The following is an 18,761-nucleotide window of genomic DNA, read 5'->3' as shown; positions in this document are numbered from 1 at the left end:
TTTTTCAGATTCAGCTGCTCTCCCTCTGCCGTCTCAGGGACCCAGACAGGGCTGGCTGACAAACAGGTCCTGGCCGGGAGGGGCGTGGGGCTGAGCGAGCGAAACTCCTTTTAGGAAGGAAATCTCGGGCCAGGTTGAGAAACCAGCGTCTTGCCAAGGCCTGGGGGGTGGGGGAGCCCAGGTGAGCCAACTCAGTCCTCAGGAATGGGTGGGGTCTCCAGGAGAGGCGGGCACTTCCTCCGCCCCAGCCCAGGGTCCTGTTCAATCCTTATTGAGGAGTTTCCTGGCGACAGGCAGTGACCTGTCGGCCGCCTGTGTGGGAAGCCGCTTGGCGTGGCCCTCCCCATCTCATTAGTGGTGATTCACCTGGACTCACCTGGCTGCCAGGGACCTGTCCCACTGCCCGCTGGAACCAGCTCAGCCGGCACCCTCGGAGGGGCAGAGACCTCGTTCCCTCTGCTCCCCATCCTCCATGGTGTCTAGGGCAGAGCATGCCAGGCACACAGTCAGAGCTCAGAATTCATTCATTTGACTAACAAATATTTACTGAGCACCTACTGTATGCCAGCACTGGGTGAGGTGCTGGGGCTACAGAGTGAACCAGGCAGACCCAAATCCCTGCCCTCTTGGAACTCACATTCTTGTGGGAAAAGTCAGACAGTAAACAAATAAATAAGTGAATCACATAGGCTGTAGACGATGGTGAGTGCTGTGGAGAAAAATAAAGCCAGGAAGAGTGTGAGATGGGGACCATGACTTTATTTTTTATTTTTTTGAGAAAGAGTTTCACTCTTGTTGCCAAGGTTGGAGTGGCAATGGCACAATCTCAGCTCACCACAATCTCTGCCTCTCAGGTTCAAGCCATTCTCCTGCCCCAGCCTCCCAAGTAGCTGGAATTACAGGCATGAGCCACCAGGCCCAGCTAGGGGCCATGACTTTAAACAGGGTGTTCAGGGCGGGCCTTTCTGAGAAGGTGGTATTTGAGCAAAATCTGATGAAGGTGGAGGTGAAGAAGGGAGCTGGGCAGATAAGGGAGAAATAAGCTGTACCAGGAAACAGGGAGCGCAAAGCGAAGGTCCTGGGGTGGGAGTGGGTGTCTGGGTGGTTTCAGGAACAGCCACGAAACATGTCGCTGAAGCAAGCTGGTAACAGGGCAGGTAGCAGAAGATATGGTCAGAGGGGCGGAGGCAGCGCAGACTTGTGGGGTCTTATAGGTCTTTGTAAGAACTTTGGCTTTTTCTGAGTTGATTTCTGTCCAAATGCTCCCAAATCCACCAGCTGAACCTGAGACCAGCCCCCCGGTCTTCTTCTGCCTGGCTTGGAGCTCGTAGAGATAACTCAAGGGTCAGGAGTGTTTTCCCTGAGAGGCTACATTCCAGCAGGGTCTGGGTGGATGAGTTTGCTGGGCAGAGGCCAGGTGCCCGTGGAGCAGAATAGTGGAGGAAGGCTGTTCAGGGAGCAAGTACTCGCTGCAGGGGGATTTGGTGGGAAGAGGAGCAGAAAGGAGCTGAGGCTAAAAGAGAAGGGTGAGGCCTGTAAGAGCCAGCCTCACTCAACCCACCTGAGCCTTCCAGGCTCAGCCAGGACCGTGCCCCAGCTGACACTCCGGGCTCCGACTTCTCTCTTTATTCTGGGCCTTTGCACATGCTGTTCCTTCTGCCTGGATATCCTCACTGTCCTTTGCCTGGTGAATTCCCACGAATCCTGACAGTCTGGCCTTAGACATCACATCCTCCATGAAGTGGTCCCTGTGGTTCCAGAGCAGGGAGTCCTCCCATGGGCCCAGCACGCCCCCCGCTGATGCATCTTCCACAGTTACTGTATTGTAACTGCCCACTGTGGGGTCTTGCTTCTCTGTGAGACCATGGCCTCCACAAGGGCTTGGACCATGTTGAGGTTTGCCTAGAACAGAAGCTGCCACAGGCGCGAGCAAAAACGCACACTAGGATTTGGATCCCTCGGATGTTTCCAAGCAGAGTGACAAGATCAGACTCGCATTTTAGGAAGATGTCGCTGACTCCAATATCTATGTTGGGTGAGGGGCAGGGTTGGAGGTGGGCAACAGCTTAAAGGCTACTGCAATAGTCCAAGCAGGTGGAAGGAAGGCTAGAACCAGCATGTCAGCTGCTAGGAGCAGGAGGAGCACGATCTGGGAGAGGCTTTTGGAAGAGACATTGACAGGACCTGGTGATCACTGGCCCTGGGGACAGTGAGAAGGGAGTGAAGGGTGGGTCCAGCTTTCTCTCTGTTCTTTTGTGTCCTTCCTCATGTCTTGCTGGGGAACAGATATGACTTCCTTAGACAGAATATAGTGCAGTGGTTATGAGCACAGGCTTGGGAGCCTGACCTCTGGGTTTAGCTCTCATCGCCACTACATCCTCGCAGGGTGATATTGGGCAGATTTACTCAACCTCTCTGTCGCTCAGTTTACCCATCTGTAAGGCAAAGATGGTAACTGAGATTTAACTACTGCATTTCATGGATTCTGAGATGACTAAAATTGATCTCCATTTTAACATTTCTGAAATCAGGGTGGGTCTGAAAATCAATGGCATGTCAAGGATTAATTGGCAGCACCATTTCGTGGTTCACAAATAACGCCGCGTCCATGATGGATGGAACTGTAGATTTGATGAAACACAAAAATACGTGGAGAGACCAGTACCTGGCATGTCGTAAGGGGTGAATAAATGTAAGCTGGTATTATTACTGTAATAATTTGTTTTCTGGAGAATTGTTTGTCATACAAGGTAACAAATGCCCAATCAGAATAAGAGACGAATGTAATTAGGAGCTAAAAGAGAAAAGAAAGTCGGGCATGGTGGCTCACACCTGTAATCCCAGCACTTTGGGAAGCCAAGGTGGGTTGATCACTTGAGGCCAGGAGTTCGAGACCAGCCAGGGCAACATGGTGAAACCGTGTCTCCACAAAAAAAAAAAAAAAAAAAAATTAGCCAGTCTCATAACCTAGTCTCAAAGTAAACAAACAGAGTAAAAATTTTTTAAAGAGAGAAAAGAAGCTAATTTGTAAATAGATACAAAGCCTTAAAATCTTTAGTAATTTCCCCAAAAAACTCCCAAAGCCTAATACTTCCCCTGAAAGATCCTGTAGAATTCTGCCAAAGTTCCAGAGAAAACTTTAGAAATTCCTCCTTTACGAAGGGGACCAGAAATCCTGGCTCCCTGACCGGCAGGGGGAACCAGGGCATGTCCCCGGCTGACTTTGGGGGGTGTTCCCTGTGTCCTTGTGAATTTCCCTGAGTCACCATTACTCACTGCCCACAATCAGGGCTCTGCTACCTTCCAACCAGGAGACCAACACCCGGGCATCAAGGGCTGTCCTCAAACAAAAGTGTGATTATAACGCGTTCCGCACGGGCTCTAAAACGTCCCCAGCTCCGGAGAGCAGGGTGACCCTCACCAGCGTCTTATTTCTGGCCTCCTGGGTTGTGTTCCTGCCTACTGACTTGGCAAATCCCGGTCGACTCGCCTTGTTTTCTCTCCTCTCTTAAATACATGTCTGGAAAAAGCCTCCGCCCCCACAGACCCTGCTGTGTGTGGAGAGGGTGGCAGGCCGGGAGGAGGAGGAGGAGAGACAGGGCGGCTGGCTCGCAGAGCCTCCCGCTCGCTGCTGCGCAAGAGAAGGCTTGGCCCAGGCAGGCTCCCCTCAGCCCAGCTACTGGGGAACCAACGCTTCCCGAGCCGGTCCTGCGTTCCTTCGAGCTCAGCCAGGACCCTCAGCGCAGCTCTTATTTCTCCTGCTGTTTTCTGCATTGACAAGGGGCCATCTTGGCTACTCCCACCCTGTCAGGCTCACACTCCAGGGTCTGGTGACTGGGGCAGACTTGCTCCTGGGGTTGGGGACCTGAAATCCCAAGAGTCTGACCACACGCAGGCCTTGTGCACGAGCACACGCACATAGCATGCAGACTCCAGGCAGCTGGGGGAAAGAGTTCTGTTGCCCCCCAGCCAACATGCCTGGCCCTGCAGGCTCCCAGCCAGATGGGAAGCAGGACATGTGTGTCTCAGACACTCTTCCAGGGAAAATGAAGGACCCGGCGGTCAGACATGGGTCTCTCGGGAGGCTTTTTGGACATGACAATTGCCCTGTCTCCTGGCACTCAGACATCAGGACAGCGTTTTCCAGCTCCACGACCCGACCCTGCTGCCTCAGTCTAAGGCGCCTTCATTCCAGAATGCGAAGCCTCTGGCAGCTCTGTCCGCTCATGGGTTCTATTCTGCCCCTGCTCTGGGCTGGTGTAGGCACCAGGACAGTTCCGAAGCCTCAGGACATCCGTCTCTGTCTCAGAGATGCTCCACTCACACTGGGAATATGGAACCGACAAGGAAAAATGCAGGGCTCCTCCCCAGCCCAATAGCCACAGGAGCCCAGAAAAAAAAGGGGGCATCAAGGGGGGCTGGAAGCAATGCTAGGTCTGTCAGCTCCACTGTGCTTCCGTCTGAACCATCTTTATTTTAAGTTAGGGTGCTTTGCAAATGCTGTCTCAAGCCTCTGCCTCCATGGAGATCATTGCTCTCCAACCTTCCCCACTCCACAGTATTGAAATGAGCTGCCGGGCGCGGTGGCTCACGCCTGCAATCCCAGCACTTTGGGAGGCCGAGGCGGGTGGATCACGAGGTCAAGAGATCGAGACCATCCCGGTCAACATGGTGAAACCCTGTCTCTACTAAAAATACAAAAAATTAGCTGGGCATGGTGGCACATGCCTGTAATCCCAGCTACTCAGGAGGCTGAGGCAGGAGAATTGCCTGAACCCAGGAGGCAGAGGTTGAGGTGAGCCGAGATCACGCCATTGCACTCCAGCCTGGGTAACAAGAGCGAAACTCCATCTCAAAAAAAAAAAAAAGAAATGAGCTGTCTCCTTGTCTATCTGTCCATTAAAGTGTGACTCCCTGGAGGCAGGGTTGTGTCTGTTTCATCTCTCTCTTTTTTTTTTTTTTTTTGGAGACAGGGTCTTATTTTGTCACCCAGACTGGAGTCAGTAGCAGTGGCACAATCACAGCTCACAGTTCACTGCAGCCTCGACGTCCCAGCTCAAGCAATCCTCCTGCTTCAGCCTCCTGTGTAGCTAGGACCACAGGTGAACATCACTATACCTGGCTAATTTTTAAATTTTTTTTTTGTAGACACAGGATTCTACTATGTTGCCCAGACTGGTCTTGAACTCCTAGGTTCAGGCAGTCCTACTGTCTCAGCCTCCCAAAGTGCTGGGATTACAGATGTGAGCCATGACACCCAGCCTGTTTCATCCTCAGTTGCTTGCCCCAGAATATAGCAAGCAGACATACATGGTGCCCAGCTCTGTGTGACACTGGACTGATGCCTTAGGTCAACCTGGGGTGACAAGAGCCATTCCCACTTATCGTCCTCATTTTTTTTGAGACGGAGTTTTGCTCTTGTTACCCAGGCTGGAGTGCAATGGCGCGATCTCGGCTCACCGCAACCTCCGCCTCCTGGGTTCAGGCAATTCTCCTGCCTCAGCCTCCTGAGTAGCTGGACTATAGGCTGCACCACCATGCCCAGCTAATTTTTGTATTTTTAGTAGAGACGGGGTTTCACCATGTTGACCAGGATGGTCTCGATCTCTTGACCTCGTGATCCACCCGCCTCAGCCTCCCAAAGTGCTGGGATTATAGGTGCGAGCCACCGCGCCCAGCCTATCGTCCTCATTTTTAAGATGAGCAGGCAGAGGCCCAGGGAAGATAACAGCTTTGTCTGTGGTCCTCCAGTTAGGAAGTAGCCGGGCTGAGTTCCGGGGGCTCACGCCTGTAATCCCAGCCCTTTGGAAGGCTGAGGAGGGCAGATTGCTTGAGCCCAGGAGTTCAAGACCACTCTGGGAAACATGGAGAAACCCTGTCTCTACAAAAAATACAAAAATAATCGGGGTGTGGTAGCACACGCCTGTAGTCTCAGGTACTCTGGAGGCTGAGGTGAGAGGATCACCTAAGCCCAGGGAAGTTGAGGCTGCAGTGAGCTGTGATCACACAACTGCACTCCAGCCGGGATGACAGGGTGAGACCTCATCTCAATAAAAAATTTAAAAAAAGGAAGTAGCAGATCTGGGCTTTCAACCAAGGTCCATCTCACCCCAGAGCCTTCACCCTTGACCACCGAACCATCTGCATGCCTAGAAGATGCTGGCACAGGGACGAGTTGGGGGTGCTTAATATAAACGCTAGCTGTTGGCCAGGTGAGGTGGCTCACGCCTGTAATCCCAGCACTTTGGGAGGCTGAGGCAGGTGGATCACCAGAGGTCAGGAGTTCAAGACCAGACTGACCAATATGGTGAAACCTTGTCTCTAACTAAAAATCCAAATTTAGCCAGGTGTGGTGGCACACACCTATAATCCCAGCTGCTTGGGAGGCTGAAGCAGGAAAATTGCTTGAACTCAGGAGATGGAGGTTGCAGTGAGCTGAGATTGCGCCCCTGCACTCCAGCCTGGGTGACAGAGCAAGACTCCGTAAGAAAAAAAAAAAAAAAATTAAAAACACTAGCTGTTGTGATAAAAAATACTATCTCACAACTCATTGAGGTTGCATTTTTGTTCCCATTTTAATGATAAGGAAACAGCTCAGAAAGCTTTGATAACTTGCCCAAGACTATGCAATTAGAAAGTGGTGGGGTCAGGTCTGGTTTGAACCCAAGTCTCATCTGATTTTACAAGCTATGCTTTAACCACACACTATCCATTTTTGGGAACCACCTCTGGCCCTGCTCCACTGCACCCCCAATGGTTGACTGATGCTCTCTTTCTGGCAGACCCCATATCTGGAATTTTCTCTTCCTCAACTCTTTCTCTTGGGTAGCACTTGAACTTTTTTTTTTTTTTGAGACGGAATTTCACTCTTGTTGCTCAGGCTGGAGTGCAATGGTGCGATTTCAGCTCACTGCAACCTCCACCTCCCAGATTCAATTTATTCTCCTGCTCCAGCCTCCCAATTAGCTGTGATTACAGGTGCTCACCACCACGCCCAGCTAATTTTTTGTATTTTTAGTAGAAATGGCGTTTCACCATGTTGGTCAGGCTGGTCTTGAACTCCTGACGTCTAGTGATCCACCCACCTCAGCCTCCCAAAGTGCTGGGATTACAGGCGTGAGCCACAGTGCCCAGCCCAGCACTAGAACTTTTTTTTCTTTAAGGTAGAGTCTTGCTCTGTCACTAAGGCTGGAGTGCAGTGGTGTGATCTCAGCTCACTGCAATCTCCACCTCCTGGGTTCAAGAGATTCTCCCTGCCTCAGCCTCCCAAGTAGCTGGGATTACAGGCACCCACCACCACACCTGGCTAATTTTTTAAATTTTATTTTTAGTGGAGACGGGTTTCACCAAGTTGGGCTGGCTGGTCTGGAACGCCTGGCCTCAAATGATCCGCCGGCCTTGGCCTCCCGAAGTTCTGGGATTACAGGCATGAGCCACCACACTCAGTCTGAACTTTGAATCTAACTTTCCACCCAGAAGCGAAAACGCAGGGACCCTCCCTCTCCAGCTGCTGCAGCTTTCCTTTGGCCTCCATTGGACCTCATGGTGCCTCTCCCAAAGCTTGTTTAACAGAGCCAAAACAGCCCTGGCTTTGAACTTCTCAACAACAACTTTTTCACCAAGTTTAACCTTGGGAGAGATGTCAGGAGAAAGATAACAGTGGTGAATGGCCCCTGAGAAGGATGACAGGGGCTGCACGCAGGCATCTGGCCTGCCCTGGAGGGCACCTCCTTTCCTTGGTGGCATTTGCTGGGCCAAGGCAAATACAGTCATGGCCTTGGCCTGTCTTTGCAGCTCATATGTGCACCTCTCCTGCCACAGACTGAGTGTGGAAAGCTCTCACTCAGCGGAGTGGAGGCTTTGCTTGGCTCACCAAGGATCACAGAGAAAGCACATTCCTTTGATAAAATAATGGGTCCATCCCATAATCACACTCAATGGCCACATTCCTGGAGTGGTGAGAAGAAATTATAGTAGTTTTCCAAAAAGGGACTTTGTTCACCTATCACCCATTAAAATGGCTACTATCAAAGAAATAGCAAATAACAAGTCTTGCTGGGGAAACTGGAACCCTTGTGCACTGTTGGTGGGATGACATGATGGTGCAACCACTATGGAAAACAGTATGAGTTCTAAGAAATTAAAAATAGAACCACTAATTAAATTTTAATTAAATTAAAACTGGAACTATTGTATGATCCAGTAATTCCACTTTTGGGTATTTATTCAAAAGAATTAAAATGAATTTTTTTTTTTTTTTTGAGACAGAGTTGCCCAGGTTGGAGTGCAATGGTGTGATTTCAGCTCACTGCAACCTCTGCCTCCTGGGCTCACGTGATTCTCTTGCCTCAGCCTCCCAAATAGCTGGAGTTACGGGCACCTGGCTAATTTTTGTATTTTAATAGAGACAGGGTACCACCATGTTGGCCAGGCTGGTCTCGACCTCCTGAACTCAGGTGATCCCCACTCCTTGGCCTCCCAAAGTACTGGGATTACAGGAGTGAGCCACCACGTTCAGCCTAAAATCAAGATGTTGAAGAGATTTTTTTTCACTCCCCTGCTTATTACAGCATTATTCACAATATCCAAGGTACCTCACACCTAGATGGCCTATTGAATAATGAATGGATAAAAAAAAATGTGGTGTCTATATATACAATGGAATATTATTCAGCCTTAAAAAGGAGGAAAATCCTGTCATATACTACAACATGAATAAAACTTGAGGACATTATGCTAAGTACTTCACTTATTTCAAGGCAGTCATACACACATAGCAAAAACCATATGATTCCATTTATATGTATCTAGAGTCATCAGACTCATAGAAACAGAAAGTAGAATGGTGGTTGCCAGTGGCTGAGGAGAGGAAGAAATGAGGAGGTTGTTTTTTAGAGACAGAGTCTCATTCTGTTGCCCAGGCTGGAGTGCAGTGATGCAATCTCAGCTCACCGCAACCTCCGCCTCCCAGGTAAAAGCAATTCTCATGCCTCAGCCTCCTGGATTACAGGCATGCAGCACCGCATACCTGGCTAATTTTTCTGTATTTTTAGTAGAGATGGGGTTTCACCATGTTGGCCAGGCTGATCTTGACTCCCAACCTCCCAACTCCCAAGCCAGGTGATCTGCCCATCTCGGCCTCCCAAAGTGTTGGGATTACAGACGTAAGCCACTGTGCCTGACCAGGTGTTTTTTAATGAGTATAGTTTCAGTTTTGCAAGATGAAAAGTTCTGAGGCTGGACCCAGTGGTTCATGTCTGTAATCCTGGCACTTTGGAAGGCCGAGGCAGGAGGATCACTTGTGGTTGGAAGTTCAAGACCAGCCTGACCAACATGGAGAAACCCCGTCTCTACTGAAAATACAAAAAAAAAAAAAAAAAAATTAGCCAGGTGTGGTGGCACATGCCTGTAATCCTAGCTACTCAGGAGGCTGAGGCAGGAGAATCACTTGAACCCCCGGAAGCAGAGGTTGCGGTGAGCCGAGATCACAGGATGGCACTCCAGCTTGGGCAACAAGAGCGAGACTAAAAGAAAAAAAGTGGCGGCAGGGAGACTTGCTATTTCCTCATTTTGGAGGTGTCTATAATATTTACGGAGCTAGGTATTTAATCTACATTATTTTCACTTTCTTTAATTATCACCACTACTTAACATTATAACGTTATAGGCATCACCCTTTCTTTCTCTCTTTTTCTCTTTTCCTCTCTTTCTTTTGGTCTCACTCTGTCACCCAGACTGGAGTGCAGTATCACAAAAAAAAATCATTGCTCACTGCAGCTTCGACCTCCCAGGCACAAATGACCCTCCCACCTCAGCCTCCCAAGTAGCTGGGACCACAGGTGCACATGACCACACCCAGTAAATTTTTGTATTTTTTTGTAGAGACAGAGTTTCACCATGTTGCCCAGGCTGATCACAAACTTCTGGGTTCAAACATCCTACTGCCTCAGCCTCCCCAAGTGCTGGGATTACAAGCGGGCATCACTATTTCCTTTTCACAGCAGAGGAAACCAGGACCAGTGATAGAAACTGATTTACAAGAGTCCCAAATTAGACTCAGGTTTGTCTACCTTCAAACCTGGGGGCTCTTGGCCCACCTCTTCCAGCTAAGTGCTTCCAGCTGAGTGCCTCCTGACTCAAGCTCCCTCTCATTGACAGAAAGGAAATGGGCTTTCAACGTGAGTGCTCCATTTCCACGAATGAGCATAAGTTCCTTGGCAACAAGCCATATTTGTCTTCTATTTCTTGACTTACTTGCTAGAAGAATTAAGCACAATGCTGGGCACATGTAGTTCGTGGGTAACAAACACTTAAGAAGTAGTTGATTTAAAGTAAATAAATAGTCCGGTTGAGGTCGTTCACGCCTGTAATCCCAGCACTTTGGGAGGCCAAGGCAGGTGGATCACCTGAGGTCAGGAGTTCAAGACCAGCTTGGCCAACATGGTGAAACCCCGTCTGTACTGAAAATACAAAAAATTAGCATGATGTGGTGGCAGGCGGCTGTAATCCCAGCTACTCAGGAGAATTGCTTGAACCTGGGAGGTGGAGGTTGTGGTGAGCCGAGATTGCGCCATTGCACTCCAGCCTGGGCAACAGGAGTGAAACTCTGTCTCAAAAAATAATAATCACAATAATTTAAAATAAATAAATAAATAAATAAATAAATAAATAAAACAACTTCTCAAAGCACCAGGATGAACTTTCAAAGAAAATACCATTTAAATGCTTTCAGCTCATAAAGCATTTTCACATACATTAGCCTATGTGCTCCCGATGGAGTAACTGGATAAAATAGATTATTATCATCTCCACTTTACAGATGAGGAAGTGTGGCGTGGAGAGGGATGTGTTTGAGGTCATGCAGCTGAGATTACAATTCCTATAGGCACGACTTAACAGGCATCTCAGGACGGAAGTCTGCGTTGCCTTTGCAGGTGGTCTGGTAAACTGGGGCTGGGCACCCTGTCTTGCTCGTGGTTCTCTGTTGATCTTGTGCTGTGTTCACCTGCCGTTGAGGGGGCAAGCCTCGCTCATTGCAGCCAAATAAACTCCAGACGGTCCTGAAGGCTGCAGGCGCCTTTCTTGAGATTGCAGTTGCTGCACTGGATACTCAGCCAAACACCATGTGCCAGTGACTGTCACGTGGGGGCATTTCCAGCCCCTGGAAAGGGCTTGTCAGGAGGGTCAGGCCAGAGTCCAGCTAAGCAGAAAGGTCTGGCAGCTGGCACCAGGCAGGGAGGCACAGACAGGGTCAGGCTGGGGGACATAGGGCCATGCCACTTATAGGAGCCAACCAGGTCTGCTGTCCAGGGGGTTAGAGATGTATTTGGCCAAAGGGGCTGGAGTGGGCAGGGCAGGGGACCAAGACTCCTTGCTCTCTGCCTTGTTTCCCACCTTGCCTAAGTGGGCCCGAGGATTCTGGTCTAGAGTGAAGATAGTCAGTGGCCTGCAGACAGGGCAGCAGGGTGGCCCAACCACATCTGTTCCGCCTTTTCATTATGACATTTTTACCCTGATTACAAGTATCTTGTGTTCATAATAGACAAACTGAGGGCCGGCCAGGCGCGGTCGGTGGCTCACGCCTGTAATCCCAGCACTTTGGGAGGCCAAGGTGGGTGGATCACAAGGTCAGGAGTTTGAGACCAGCCTGGCCAACATGGTGAAACCCCGTCTCTACTAAAAATACAAAAAAAATTAGCCAGGCGTAGTGGCACTTGCCTGTAATCCCAGCTGCTTGGGAGGCTGAGCCAGGAGAATCGCTTGAACCCGGGAGGTGGAGGTTGCAGTGAGCCAAGATCGTGCCACTGCACTCCAGCCTGGGCGACAACAGTGAGACTCTGTCTCAAAAAAAAAAAAAAAAACACAAACTGAGGACTATCAAAAAACCCCACATATGCACGAAATGAAAATCACCCATAGTGCAGTCTCTTTTTAACTGTATAAAGCACAAAAGTTGAAAAGCAAATGCTCCTGCCTCCTCCCTCTCTTCTCTTCCCTCCCCATCAGAGTTCATAACGGTGGCAGTTACTAAGATGGCTTCTCTCTTCTCTTCCCTTTGGAAGGAGTGGTGCAGTGATTTTCCCAAGAGGGAAAACAAAAACTCAGTCACTGTTTTGATTGAAAACATAAATGTCCATTTCACTCTCATTCTTTTTAAGTATGAAATATGTTGGTGACAAGGCACTCTGGGGAGTTTCCTGGCTCTGTTCACTCAGGACACCTTTTTGAGACCAGCCTGGCCAACATGGTGAAACTCTGTCTCTACTAAAAAAAATACAAAAATTAACACTCCAGCCTGGGTGACAGAGTTAGACTCTGTCTCAAAACAAACAAACAAACAAAAAAAGATTATGAGAAGTCGGGCACGGTGGCTCATGCCTGTAACCCCAGCACTTTGGGAGGCTGAGGTGGACAGAGCACCTGAGGCTGGGAGTTTGAGACCAGCCTGGCCAACATGGCAAAACCCCATCTCTACTAAAAACATAAAAATTAGCCAGGCGTGGTGGTGCATGCCTGTAATCCCAGCTACTCGGGAGGGTAAGGCAGGAGAATCTCTTGAACCCAGGAGGTGGAGGTTGCAGTGAGCCGAGATCATGCCACTGCATTCCAGCCTTTGCAACGAGTGAGACTCCACCTCAAAAGAAAAAGGGAGTTAAAAACATATTTATTTCTTGAGTCCTATCTATGTCAGAGTGAGAAGTAATAAAAAAAGAAGAAAATAACAAAATTTAAAAAATAAATAAAAACATATTTATTAACTTTTAGTAGGGACAAGTTCTCACTATGTTGCCCAGACTGGTCTCAAATTCCTAGCCTCAAACAATCCTCCCACCACAACCTCCCAAAGTGCTGGCTTGATAGGTGTGTGCCACCACACTCAGCCCAAAAAATTTTTTAATTAAAAAAAAAATCAGCACCGGGCGTGGTGGCTCACGCCTGTAATCCCAGCACTTTGGGAGGCCAAGGCAGGCGGATCACCTGAGGTCAGGAGTTGGAGACCAGCCTGGCCAACATGGTGAAACCCTGTCTCTAAAAAAATAAAATAAAATAAATAAATAAAATAAAATAAAATAAAATTGGGGAAAGCGAGAGGGAGACAGACGTTGAGAGAACGAGGAGGAAGGAGAGAAAATGGCGTCCACGGATTACGGTACCTATAGCGAAGCTGCAGTGCAGCAGGGCTACAGTGCTTACACCGCCCAGCCCACTCAAGAATATGCACAGACCACCCAGGCATATGGGCAACAAAGCTATGGAACCTATGGACAGCCCACTGATGTTAGCTATCCCCAGGCTCAGACCACTGCAACTTACAGGCAGACCGCCTATGCAACTTCTTAGGGACAGCCTCCCACTGGTTATACTACTCCAACTGCCCCCCAGGCATACAGCCCGCCTGTCCAGGGGTATGGCACTGGTGCTTATGATACCACCACTGCTACAGTCACCACCACCCAGGCCTCCTACACAGCTCAGTCTGCTTATGGCACTCAGCCTGCTTATCCAGCCTGTGGGCAGCAGCCAGCAGCCACTGCACCTACAAGACCGCAGGATGGTAACAAGCCCACTGAGACTAGTCAACCTCAGTCTAGCACAGGAGGTTACAACCAGCCCAGCCTAGGATGTGGACAGAGTAACTACAGTTATCCCCAGGTACCTGGGAGCTACCCTATGCAGCCAGTCACCACACCTCCATCCTGCCCTCCTACCAACTATTCCTCTACACAGCCGACTAGTTATGATCAAAGCAGTTACTCTCAGCAGAAGACCTATGGGCAACCGAGCAGGTATGGACAGCAGAGTAGCTATGGTCAACAAAGCAGCGATGGGCAGCAGCCTCCCACTAGTTACCCACCCCAAACTGGATCCTACAGCCAGGCTCCAAGTCAATATAGCCAACAGAGCAGCAGCTACGGGCGGCAGAGCTCATTCCGACAGGACCACCCCAGTAGCATGGGTGTTTATGGGCAGGAGTCTGGAGGATTTTCCGGACCAGGAGAGAACTGGAGCATGAGTGGCCCTGATAACTGGGGCAGGGGAAGAGGGAGATTTGATCGTGGAGGCAAGAGCAGAGGTGGGCAGGGAGGAGGATGAGGTGGAATGGGCAGTGCTGGAGAGCGAGGTGGCTTCAAGAAGCCTGGTGGACCCATGGACGAAGGAGCAGATCTTGATCTAGGCCCACCTGTAGATCCAGATGAAAATTCTGACAACAGTGCAATTTATGGACAAGGATTAAATGATAATGTGACTCTAGATGATCTCGCAGACTTTTTTTTTTTTTTTTTTTAGACGGAGTTTCGCTCTTGTTACCCAGGCTGGAGTGCAATGGCGTGATCTCGGCTCACCGTGACCTCCGTCTCCTGGGTTCAGGCAATTCTCCTGCCTCAGCCTCCTGAGTAGCTGGGATTACAGGCATGCGCCACCATGCCCAGCTAATTTTTTGTATTTTTAGTAGAGACAGGGTATCACCATGTTGACCAGGATGGTCTCGATCTCTTGACCTCGTGATCCACCCGCCTCGGCCTCCCAAAGTGCTGGGATTACAGGCGTGAGCTACCGCGCCCAGCCCTTGGCAGACTTCTTTAAGCTGTGTGGGATTGTTAAGATGAACGAGAGAACTGGGCAACCCATGATCCACATCTACCTGGACAAGGAAACAGGAAAGCCCAAAGGCGATGCCACAGTGTCCTATGAAGACCCACCTACTGCCAAGGCTGCTGTGGAGTGGTTTGACGGTAAAGACTTTCAAGGCAGCAAACTTAAAGTCTCTCTTGCTCGGAAGAAGCCTCCAATGCACAGTATGCGGGGTGGTAAGCCACCCCGTGAGGGCAGAGGCATGCCACCACCACTCCTTGGAGGTCCAGGAGGCCCAGGAGGTCCTGGGGGACCCGTGGGTCACATAGGAGGCCGTGGAGGAGATAGAGGAGGCTTCCCTCCGGAGGAGGAAACGTCCAGCACCGAGCCAGAGACTGGCAGTGTCCCAATCCAGGTTGTGGAAACCAGAACTTCGCCTGGAGAACAGAGTGCAACCAGCGTAAGGCCCCAAAGCCTGAAGGCTTCCTCCCTCCAACTCTTCCTGCCCCTAGGTGGTGATCATGGCAGAGGTGGCCCTGGTAGCATGTGGGGAGGAAGAGGTGGCCTCATGGATCATGGGGATCCCGGTGGAATGTTCAGAGGTGGCCGTGGTGGAGACAGAGGTGGCTTCCGTGGTGGCCGGGGCATGGACCGAGGTGGCTTTGGTGGAGGAAGACGAGGTAGCCCTGGGGGGCCCCCTGGACCTTTGATGGAACAGATGGGAGGAAGAAGAGGAGGACGTGGAGGACCTGGAAAAATGGATAAAGGCGAGCACCGTCAGGAGCACAGAGATCGGCCCTATTAGATGCAGAGATCCCGCAGAGCTGCATTGACTACCAGATTTATTTTTTAAACCAGAAAATGTTTTAAATTTATAATTCCATATTTATAATGTTAGCCACAACATTATGATTATTACTTGTCTGTACTTTAGTATTTATCACCGTTTGTGAAGAAACATTAAAACAAGTTAAATGGAAAAAAACAAAAATCACCCGGAGATAATTACTACTGTCATATTGATATACAAATGTAGGAGGGAGACCCCGTAAGTGCCGAGGCAGGAGCAAAAAGCCTCAGTCTGTTTTCATATAAATAATGAAGAAGAAAGTAACTACAAATATAACCGTAGTACTTATTAGTTATTCATAGGAGATCTTAGTTATTCATAGGTGATCTCAATTCCTTTACTAATGCCTATCAGGTCGGAAGTGTGAACCTGGGGTGACACTGTGAAATGAATGACGCTAAGGCAAGATGCTCTAAGCCCTCTGTCACGCCCGCATAAGGGCTGCTGGGGGGCGCCTCGGCTGTGTGGCAGCGCCAGCACTGTGAAAGCGCCCGCTGTTTAACCAGCTAGGGAAGGAGGTGTCCAAAATGGCTGAGACATCTCCTTCCTGGGGAAATTAGGAGAAAACTCTGATTATCCAAGCTCTTGTGGCAAGGCCTGATTGCTGTAAGGTAAGCCTGCACACATCAGGGGGCTTAACTGTCTCTATGTGATGCAGTGCTCCAGTGGTCACGCTCCATGTCTGCTCTCATGCTCTGCTTCTGCACCTGGTTCCTTTTTTCTTAGAAAAGATAATCAGTAATAGTAATGCAAATCTTAATGTTTTAGTTCTTTCTTGGTAAGTATGGAAAAGGTGCTGATGCACTATGCTCCTTACCTTACCTCGGGTGCCAGAAATTCCTGAGCCCCTACCTGAGTGACACGTGATGTACTTGACCCTATCACTGCCACGCCCTATCTACCCTGCCCCCAGATTTGCAACTCAATAAAAGTGAGATTATCCTGGCATTCAGGGCCACTGCCGGACTCTGCCCTCTGGGTGGCAGTGGACCCCCAGGCCCAAACTCTTTTCTCTATCTCTGTGTCTTATATCTTTTATTTCTACAATTTCTGGTCTCTGCACCAGCCGGGAGGGGCTCACAGAACCCTGTAGGACTGGAACCTACATACAATTTTCCAGTCTTTTTCTATGTAAATTATGTATAGTATACAAATGTATGTACACAGACACATTCTTTTTTTTTTTCAGACGGAGTTTCGCTCTTGTTACCCAGGCTGGAGTGCAATGGCGCGATCTCGGCTCACCGCAACCTCCGCCTCCTGGGTTCAGGCAATTCTCCTGCCTCAGCCTCCTGAGTAGCTGGGATTACAGGCACGCGCCACCGTGCCCAGCTAATTTTTTGTATTTTTAGTAGAGACGGGGTTTCACCATGTTGACCAGGATGGTCTCGATCTCTTGACCTCATGATCCACCCGCCTCGGCCTCCCAAAGTGCTGGGATTACAGGCGTGAGCCACCGCGCCCGGCCGACACATTCTTATATACACATTTTAATGATGCCAAAATGACACTTATCCTTAATTATTGTATCATGTCATTAAATATTCTTTGCACATATAATTTTAATGTATACAGGAGGTCTTCAAAAAGTTCATTGGAAATGTGTATTATGAAAAAACGTGCATGAATTTCTATTTTTCTTTTGCACCAAAATAAAGTCATACTAAAGTTATAACATGGTCAAAGAAGATCTCATTTTAGGCAACTGGGCACAGTGGCTCACACCTGTAATCCCAACCCTCTGGGAGGCCAAGAAGGGTGGGTCACTTAAGCCCAGGAGTTCGAGACCAGTTTGGGCAATATAAGGAGACCCCTTTTCTACATTAAATTTAAAAATTAGCCAAGCATGGTAGTGTTCACCTGTGGTCCCAGCTACTTGGAAGGCTGAGGTAGGAGGATCACTTGAGCCCAGGAGGTCCAGGCTGCAATGAGCCATGATCGTGCTACTGCACTACAGCCTGGGTGACAGAGCGAGACCCTGTCTCAAAAACGAAAACAAAGAAACTAGTTTTAGGTACTAAGAAATATAAGACCTCAGTTTGAAAAGAGCTCTTATCAGAGCAACATGAATTCTGCTAAAATCGAAGCAAGAACACCTGTCACATGGTAAAGCTTGGGTGGAAGAATGGTGAAATCAGTGCTGCTTTACAAGAAGTATATGGGGAAAATGTCCCCCAAAAATCAGCAGTTTATCATACATGTGGATAATTCTTTTATTTTTTAGTTTTTGAGATGGAGTTTTGCTCTTGTTGCCCAGGCTGAAGTGCAATGGCTCAGTATTGGCTCACTGCAACCTCTGCCTCTCAGGTTCAAGCAGTTCTCCTGCCTCAGCCTCCCGAGTAGCTGGGATTACAGGCAAGCGCCACCATGCCTGGCTAGTTTTGTATTTTTAGTAGAAATGGGGTTTCTCCATGTTGATCAGGCTGGTCTCGAACTCCTGACCTGAGGTGACCCACCCGCCTCGGCCTCCCAAAGTGCTGGGATTACAGGCGTGAATCACCACGTCCAGCCAACTCATTCTAAGAAGGGGCAAAACAAGGTTGATGAAACCTGCAGCGGCAACCCCTCCACAGCAATTTGTGAAGAAAGATTTAATCTTGTACATGTCTTAATTGAAAAGAACCGATGATTTATAGCAGAAACAACAGCCAACAACACAGACATCTCAACTGGTTCATCTTACACAGTTCTGACTGAAAAATTAAAGTTGAGCAGACTTTCTACATAAGTGGTGAAGCCGAAGCCATTGTGCCCAGATCAGCTGCAGACACAGCAGGGCTTTCAATGGAAATTTCAAACAAGTGGGATCAAGATCCTGGAGCATTTCTTCAAATAACTGTAACGGGATATGACACAGGGCTTTCACCAACCGGTGTGATCCCGAAGACAAAGCACAGTTAAAGCAATGACTACCAAGAGGTGAAAGTGGCCCAGTCAGAGCAAAAGCAGACAATGGGAAAGTCAAGCACAAACATCAACTGGGCGCAGTGGCTCACACTGTAATCCCAGCACTCTGGGAGGCCAAGGTGGGTGGAATGGTTGAGCTCAGGCGTTCAAGATCAGCCTGGGAAACATGGTGAAACTCTATCTCTACAAAAAATACAAAAATTAGCCAAGCATGGTAGCATGCGCCTGTAGTCCCAGCTACTTGGGAGGCTGAGGGGGGAGGATCGTTTGAGCCTGGGAAGTCAAGGCTACAGTGAACCATGTTTGTGCCACTGCCCTCCAGCCTGGGTGACAAAGTGAGACCCTATCTCAAAAAATAAGAATAGAAGAGCAAAGATCATGGCAACTGTTTTCTGAGATGCTCCAGGCATTTTGCCTATTGACTTTCTGG

General features: G+C 49.1%; 1 pseudogene; it reads left to right on the top strand.

The window, feature by feature from the left end:
* Positions 1-13,085: 13,085 nt before the first annotated feature.
* On the top strand, positions 13,086-15,428 carry LOC105725328 (RNA-binding protein EWS-like; annotated as a pseudogene).
* The last annotated feature ends 3,333 nt before the right edge of the window (positions 15,429-18,761 follow it).

This window comes from Aotus nancymaae, unplaced genomic scaffold (genome assembly GCF_030222135.1).
Source record: "Aotus nancymaae isolate 86718 unplaced genomic scaffold, 86718_ANA_hifiasm-v0.15.2.pri h1tg000040l, whole genome shotgun sequence".
Lineage (NCBI taxonomy): Eukaryota > Metazoa > Chordata > Mammalia > Primates > Aotidae > Aotus > Aotus nancymaae.
This window is presented reverse-complemented; position numbering and strand designations above follow the sequence as displayed.